This window comes from Myotis lucifugus, unplaced genomic scaffold (assembly GCF_000147115.1).
Source record: "Myotis lucifugus unplaced genomic scaffold, Myoluc2.0 scaffold_86, whole genome shotgun sequence".
Lineage (NCBI taxonomy): Eukaryota > Metazoa > Chordata > Mammalia > Chiroptera > Vespertilionidae > Myotis > Myotis lucifugus.
The window spans coordinates 1,030,653-1,039,522 of record NW_005871134.1 but is presented as its reverse complement, the minus strand read 5'-3'; the positions used below and the strand labels follow the sequence as shown (position 1 = coordinate 1,039,522).

The following is an 8,870-nucleotide window of genomic DNA, read 5'->3' as shown; positions in this document are numbered from 1 at the left end:
CCCATTTACTGCCAGCTGCTACATTGGGGTTTTATTCAATAGTTCTCAGATTGAAGAGGAACCATGCTTTAATATGAAAATCCAAGTGGATTCTGATATTTTTTGGGGGGGGAATTTATTTTAGACTGAGCTTTTCTTCCCGTTTATATCTGTCTTTCTCCACTAAGCTTGCAGGATTTTTTGGCTTTTGTTCTTGTAGTCAAGACCTGAAAACTGCTGTTGAAATATCCTAGGCCAGGATTGTTTCTTAGGAATTTGCAGCTTGGTTTTGCAAGTCTAAATGAGCACCCTAACTTTTGAGCCTTTTAACTTGAAACTGCCTCTTCCGGATCTCCTGTGGTTTTGTTTTTCTCTAGTGATACCTAAAGCCTACAGGGGCCTGTTTGACTCCACGCAAAGGTTTTTCTTCCTTAGGAAGCTCTTAAAATATAATTTTTCTTTCACTTTCTTATTAGCCGTAAGATACAATATCCAGTTTTCTCCTTTCCTAACTTCCCTCTGAGAGATTAGCTTCGTTTGTTCATTCACTTATTTATAAACATTTATTGAGTCCCTCCCTACCATGTGCCAAGCCCCATGCTGGGGCAGGGTGTTCAGATATACATACTAGTTAAAGATATCACAACATGGTGTGACAAATCTTAAAATGAAGGGATAAAGTGAGGGATAAAAAGTGATGTATACTCATAAAGATGGGAGAAGGCTGTCTTTCTAATCCCGCCTCCCTCGCCTCAGTTTAGGAATAGTTTATCAAACAAGCATTATTTTAATAAACAGACTTTAAACATATTTTCAACTAAGAGGTTGAAGGCTTTTGGGGAAAACAAAAACAAAAATCATGGTAGAATCAGCAATTGCTAATCTGAGATAATTCAATTCTGAGAGAGAGAGGAGAGGAGAGGAGGGGAGGGGAGGGGAGGGGAGGAGAAAGAAAACATCAATGATGAGAGAGAATTATTGACTGGCTGCCTCCTGCAGGCCCTCTACTGGGGATTGAGCCCCCAGCCCGGGCATGTGCCCTGATCTATAATAGAACTGTGATCTCCTGGTTCATGGGTTGATGCTCAACCCTTGAGCCACACTGGCTGGGCCCTTTCTCCCTATTTATCTTTCTAAATCATAACCAGAAAGTAGGGAAAAAACTTTTTTTTTTGTATAGTAAAGAGAGACGTTTAAGGTTATCAAAAGGACACACTGTTTCATAGATGTCATTTTCCTAAAGACTAATGTTGTAATTTGGAGATGGGGGAATAATGAAACCAGGAGAAAGTCAGGAGACCTTGATTTGTTTCTATATTACTGCATGACTGTACGGAAGCAATTTATCTCTGTGCCTCTTCTGACTGTAAAACGGGGATAGTAAAAGTTTCTGTGACCAGCTTACAAGGTTATGAAGCAACTTAAGTAAAATATTGAATATAAAGAAAAGTTTGAAAAGTATAATTGGCTAGCTAGTTGTTAGCGGGTCGTAAACTTATTCAGCAGTTTATTGCACACCTGTTATGTACCAGACACTGTGTGAGATGTTTTTTCAAAATAAGCGTACGGGATGATGGCCAGCACCTCTCTTTCATGGGTAAGGAAGTTGAGGCTCAGACTGGCAAAGGGAACTTATTCAAGGTTTTGCTGAAAGTAGGTGGCAGACTTCATTTTCAGTCCATATCCACCTGATACCAGTTATGTGTTATGTTCATTACCCTGGTGCTGTAATCTTTTCGTATGGAGGATATAGTAATGTTTGGCAAGTATATTGCCGTGAGAGTTAAAATACACTCCCCCCCCCCCCCCCCCATTTAGCCTGCTCCCTTTGTCTGTGCATAGAACGATGGGTGAGGACAGATGTACATGCATTTACATTTATGTTTCTACAGGGAAAAGGCTAACATCTTGCCCTGCTGCGTTGGTTCAGTCTTTACAACAGTCCTGTGAGAGAGGTGTTTCCATTTTACAAGAGTTAGGAGACTGCGGATCATAGCAATCTTGGCTTGCTCAAAGGCACATTATTAGTAAATGACTAAATATTGGTTTAAAACTACATTTTAAGAAATCTAAATGTAGTCCTTTACTTTTGCCACAATATCATATTGCCTTTTAAACTCTTTCAAACTAAGCTGTGGCACACTGGAAATGTCACTTTAGAATGCTTCCTGATCTCTCTCTCTCTCTCTTTTTAAAAAAAATATTTTTAAGGATTTCAGAGAGGAAGAGAGAGGGAGGGAGGGAGAGAAACATGAATGATCTATGGGCTGCCTCCTGCACGCCCCCTACTGGGGATCGAGCCCACAACCTGGGCATGTGCCCTGACTGGGAATGGAACCAGCCATCTCCTGGTGCATGGGACAACACTCACCCAGTTGAGCCACACTGGCCAGGCTATATCAGTGGTTTTTCATTGGGCCATGTATTTGAACCACGTCTGAAGATGTTAAAATAAATTGCCTGGGCTCTATCTCAAGTCTACTTAATTAAAATCTCACAGGATCTCTATTTTGGAAGGTTTATAGCTAATTCTGATATGCAGTCAAGATTGAGAAGTACCGCCATATATTACATTTTGCATAAACATGTACTTATTATATGAAAATGAATGTCTTAATTTTTATTTAAAGTTCATTTCCTAAACACATTAAGCCTCAGGCATTGTCATGGGCTCTGACAAAACAGATGAATCATACATACCTGGCTCCTACCCTTAAGTTTATGGTTGAGAAACAGAGATGTCCATAGGCAATAATACTATATTGAGATAAAAAGGACACATGGAGATTTGTGCTGTGCAAAAGGCATCTACTCCACCTGAAATGGGGATAGCCTGGCAAACCTTAAGGGAAGTGTCACCTAAGTTGGGTTCTGAGAGTTGAGCAGAACGTAACCCAGTACAGTGGGAGGGGTGGGGCGGGGGGCGGGAGAGAGAGCAGTATGAGGGCTAGCAGCTTGAGAGCATGTTTGGGGAACCCTGATTAGTTCAGTGCACCTAGAGGAGAGATGCAAGGCGGGGAGTAGTAAAACTCTCTGGGTTCGCTAAAACAGGTATTGTTTTATCTCTGTTTCATAGAAGAGAAAACAGAAGTTAATGGCATTACCTCAGGCTGTATAGCAAAGCTATGATTTGACTCTTGACTTCTGACTCTTGAGCTTCTGATTCATGCTTCTTCCATCACATCAGAGCTGCCGGAACCTTTACAGTGTTGTGGGGATCAGACCAGCTTCCTGGATAAATGCACAGCAACTGCGAAGTTGTAAAGTGCTTGACTTACATTGCCTGTTAGTTGGGAGTTGGGACTAAGTGGTCTATAAGAGTGCTTTTAGCTCAAGAATCTGTTTCTAGGATTTTCCTTAATTGCGGAAATAAACATTCCCCTCCTCCCCCGAAATTGATAACCAGGGTCCAGTGAGCTAAAATCTTGTCAGATTGGTAGTCACTCTTCCAATTTGAGTGTCTTCACTCAACCTCCCATGTTTGTTTTTAAAATACATTTATATTTTTTAATGTAAAAGTGATACATGAAAGTGATGCATGGTTCTCAGAAAATGTGAAGAATACAGAAGAATAAAAGGTAAAACAACAAAACCACCACCACAACAAAGTCCATCAGTTTTATTGTAGAACTATAACCGGTAGTAGCATTTCATCTATTTCCTCCTAATCTTTAAAAACAAAAAAAACAAAAACGAGTTTGGGATGTGATTTTTCTCTTTCCCAAGTATCCCCTTTCCTCAATCTTATGTTGAGGGTAAATGAGATAAAAAAAACAATCGACATCATCAGCTTCATTACAACTGACCTTTAAGGTGTTTAGTGCCAAATACCTTACATTTGATTTTTCATTTAGAGTTTGTAATAGTTTGCTGTATTTGCTTTATTGCATATCTGCCCTCCCTTAATCTATTTATTCATCAATCCATCTTATTTCGAAGCATGTATCAGTACCCTTCACCTTTAAACACTTCAGCATTCATATAATTATTTGTTTATATAGAACACAGTCTTACTGTCTATGACATTGTTTGATTAATGTCTATCTGCCCTAAGCTCCAAAGAATCGTTTCTCTTTAAGGCATTCTCCAAAGAGAATAAGTTTTAACATAGTATCTTTTACCTTAAAATAAACAATATCTTTCTTTTTTGGTCACTGTTGTATTCACAATTCCTAGCATATAGTAGTCACGCAAATATTTTTTGATTGAATGAATAAAAGTGGAGCCAGCATTCAAACTGAGGTCCATATGACTTCGTCGCTAAGAACATTTATTTGATTTTCTCAAGTTCAACAAACATACAAGAATCCCTTCAGTGTCTGGTGTTGGGAGAGAGGAGAAGAGACCTCACTGTGCTAAATGTTTAGCTGACCAGTGCAAATATCTCTGACTTGAGTCAAAGTTGAAGGCAAGCCCTTCAGCTGAGGATGTGGAAAATTCTTAAACCAATTACCAGCTACTTTGCCGTTCTGTGTGGGTGTTCATTTTATTTGAGTTGAGGCATTACATGTTCCTGAAAAAATGGCCCTGGACTGAGGCCTTTGTCGGGATATTTGCCTTCCAGGGGGTCCTTTCTTTTTAGTACTTACTATCAAAGGCAACATTTCAAAATGGGCAGCTGTGTGTGTGTGTGTGTGTGTGTGTGTGTGTGTGTTTAGCTTAGTATGATTTCTTTAATAAGGCCTAACATAATGTTAGCTTTCTTCCATTAAAAATAACAGAGCTCTGTTTCACAAACTGTTTTGTAACACTATTAAGACATTTAAGATTCAGCCATGATTCCATCATTCTAATAAATAAACTCTTTTTTTTCTTTTATATATAAACATACAAAGTTACATAGTTGTAATCACAATGTAGACCTAAGTTTATTTGCCCTTTTTTCTTGACCTATAAACATTTCTCCATATAACTTCTTAGTGTTCGTTATAAAATTTAAGATGATCTTTGCTTAAAGCCATTGTATCTCTTGTACCAGAGAAACATAACGAGTAGAATTCTTTCTCAGGGAAATCTCAGTTATGCTCCTGAGGCCTTTCAACTGTCTAGATGACGCCTACCCAGGTTATGAGGGGTAGCCTCCTTTATTTATTTATTTATTTATTTATTAATCCTCACCAGAGTATATTTTTTTCCATTGATTATCAGAGAGAATGAAAGGAGGGGAGGGGAGAGAGAGAGAGAGGAGAGAGACAAAAGAGAGACCTTCATGTGAGAGAGACACATCCATTTGGTTGCCTCCTGCACACACCCTGACTGGGGCTGGAATCAAACCTGCCTATGTGCCCTTGACCAGGAATCGAACCTGCCACCTTCTGGTGCACAGGCTGATGCTCTAACCACTGAGTCATGTGGGCCAGCCTTAGCCTCCTTTGTTTAAGTCAATAGATTATAGATGTGTCCCACCTCTACAGAATGCATTCACAACAGCACAATAGACCACTTCTAATTCAATAAGTGGGTACTGTAGCCTAACCTAGTTGTCACATAAAATTCAAACATCACAGTCATTTGGGTCTTTCTTTTCCTGTTGTAAATTACACTGTAATTTTATCTATAACTAGAGGCTGCCGGCTGCTGGCCAGGTACTCCCTCCCTTCCCCCGGCCTGCCCCACCCCCTGGTCAAACTCCTGGGACAACTCCTGGTTGAGGAGACAATTTGCATACTATGCTTTATTATATAGGATACTATATATTGCTTTTGCCTTTCAAAAATTATTTTTTTTAGAATAAATTCCCATAGGTGGGAATACTGGGTCAAGGGGTCCGCAGCCCTAATGGGCTCTTGACAGGATTTAATATTTGCAAACTGAAAATACCACCTCAGCCTTTCTCTTAACGACGTCTTAAGGGACCTACTCATTTCCCATTTCTACAAACCTGATTTTCTCCCTGGGATTTTGGCTCTGGAATCAGCTGCTTTTCTTCAGGGGTTTCTTCCGTGTTCCCCTCAGTTCCCACTTGTCTCTTTCTCCACTGCCCTTCTCCTCACCTCTCTCTGTGCCCCAGACTTTGGCTCACATAGCACATAATATTGAAGCTTCATATTCCTACTATTAAATCTAAGTATCTGCTTGGATTTGCACCCATTTTTGCCTTTGCCCCTTCCTTTACAAGGAAGGAAGTGATTCAAGGAAAGGCCTGCTCCTTCATATGCTTTTAGATTTCTTCCCAAGGTTCCGTCTTAGAAACCTCACTTCATTGTATCTTTACATTTTGCTTTCTACTGAGTTACCATAAGCAACATTCAAATGTTCTATTTAAAGGAAAACAATTTCCCCCTTCCCCGCCAATCAAAAGCATTCTTGAGATCCTGTCAGGCTCCAGCTAAATCCTATCTTTGCTCTCCTTCACACCCAGTCTTTTTTAAATAACTGTTTACAACTTCTGCTTCCAGTTTCTTACCTCCTATTTACTTGGCAGCGTACTCCACTCTACTCTATCCCACCAGCTTATCACAACTGCTCTCGCTAAGGCCCCTAATAACCCTTATGGTGTCAAATGTTAAATAATAAGCAAATTTCTCCCTCCCAACCTTAGCCACCCCATCCCCCAATAATCTCCTTAACATCATCCTAATATTCAATTGTGGCTCAAATGTCATACTTTTTTTTTTTTTTAAATACTTTGAAACAGAATCCAGATAAAGGCCACACAGAGAGACTGGTTGATATGTCTTTCATGTCTCTCTTAATCTCTAAATCCCCTGTCCCCAGCCCTGTCAGTTTATTTGTTGAAGAAACCACATTGTTTGTCCTGTAGAGGTTTCCACTGTCTGGATTTTTCATCTTTCTAGTATAGTTTAGAAAGTTCCTTGGTCCTGGAGGTTGGCAGCTGAGCGCACAGGGAGCCCACGGAAGTCCGGAAAAAAAAAAAAGTTCTTTGGTTTTGTGTATATGTTACTTGTAAGTTAGTATCTGGAGGCTTGATCAGATTCAGGTTTTTGTTTTGTTTTCATGACCACGTCATAGGTTTTGGTGTGTTCTTTCATCAAGAGGCTCATAGTGCATGGATGTCCCTCTTTTTGTGATGTTAGCAGCGGTGGAATTTCCTTTGCCTTTCTTTTCTTTTTTTTTTTTTTTTAAATTGATTTCAGAGAGGAAGGAAGAGGGAGAGAAAGAGATAGAAACTTCAATGATGAGAGAGAATCATTGATTGGTTGCCTCCTGCACGCCCAACACTGGGGATCAAGCTCGCAATCCAGGCATGTGTCCTGACCAGGAATCGAACCTTGACCTCCTGGTTCACAGGTCGACACTCAACCACTGAGCCATGCTGGCCCAGCCAGCTTGGAATTCTTTTCTTCTTTTATGCTTTCAAAATTCTTCATTCTTCAAGATCCATCTTGGATGCCATTATTTCTATGCAGGCTTCCAGTCCGAATCCACCGTCCATGATTATAATTTCCTGAAGGGTACGCACACTGAATGTTGTGTCTCCCCTAAATTCATATATTAAATCCTAATGCCTTATGTGATGATATTTGGAGATGGGGCTTTTGGGAGGTGATGAGGTCATGAGGGTGGGTATGAGTGGGATTAGTGCCCTAAATTCATATATTAAATCCTAATGCCTGATGTGATGATATTTGGAGATGGGGCCTTTGGGAGGTTATGAGGTCATGAGGGTGGGGCCCTGATGAATGGGATTAGTGCCATGATAAAAGAGACCTCAGGGAGCTTCCTTGCCCCTTCTGCCATGTGAGGACACAGGGCAAAGAAAGCCATCTGTGAACCAGGAAGAGGTTCTTACCAGACACTGAATCTCCTGGTGCTTTGATCTTAAGCTTCCTAGTCTCCAGAACTGTGAGAAATAAATTTCTCTTGTTTGTAAGCCATCCAGCCTGTGGCATTCTATTTAAGCAGCCCAAATAGACTAAGACAAGGTAGGACTCGGTGTCTTCCCTTGCATCTTTAACAGTGCCTGGCATATAATAGGCTCTCAATAATACTTCTTGAATGACTGAATAAAGTAATTTACTTATCTACTCACTCAACAAATATTTATTAAGCTTTTCTGAATTTCCAAAGCACTCTCCCCATTCTTTGCACTATAATTAGGTATATAGAAGTTTGTTATCCATAGGATCTGATCACTTATAAAATTAGTCCCCACTGAGACATCCCTCCCAGGTGACCATTGGGCTTACCATTACCTTGTCAATAAATGCCTTTCTAATGATAGTACTAACATCCAATAATACAATGCAAATAGATTCTAAAGTGAAAACTGACATTTCTGCAGAACATGAAGAAATTTATGCATGTGAAATAAAGTGATATTGGAGAATGGCTTGAAACACACAAAATTGATAAATGAGGGTTAGGTAAAGTTAGGCCAGTTTACATTGAAGGGCAAATTAGCATGAGTAATGACATAATAGGAGATTCAGAGGACAATGATTTGAGTAACAAAGAATTAAGAGACTCTAGGGAAAAACTGGCGAAGCTCTTGAATATTTTGACAAAATTGATCCTCTTGATCAACGTGTGTTGAAAGCCAAATGTGAAGTGACAGATGTTCTTTGTTTTAGGAATTACCTTCATGGCAATTATAACTTAAATTTTGTTAAATCAAGAATTATAAAAATGTTGTTTTGTGTTTATCTTGATAAGTTAAAGGCCCAAACAACTTTAAAAAAATTTATTGGGGAACTTTGATCCCTACTGAGTTAACTTAAATGGCATTTGTGGATATTAGTTGTCCTCAGATAGCAAGAATCCCTCTGTATGTACCTGTACCCCATGGGATTTCGTTCCCTGAGGTTGGGGTTGTGCTTATTCATTATATTCCTGTGGGGCCTAGCTCAGAATCTGATACATGGGAGATATCTAATAAAATATCTAATAATGCAGAGAGATAAGAAGTGAATAATAATGGAAGGGATTTG

At 39.6% G+C, this 8,870-nt stretch overlaps 1 long non-coding RNA gene across 1 annotated transcript; it reads left to right on the top strand.

The window, feature by feature from the left end:
- The first annotated feature begins 1,553 nt into the window (after window positions 1-1,553).
- LOC111826505 lies at window positions 1,554-4,133 on the top strand. The gene is made up of 2 exons (XR_002829847.1): window positions 1,554-1,632; window positions 3,056-4,133. It is a non-coding gene; the product is annotated as an uncharacterized LOC111826505 (long non-coding RNA).
- The last annotated feature ends 4,737 nt before the right edge of the window (window positions 4,134-8,870 follow it).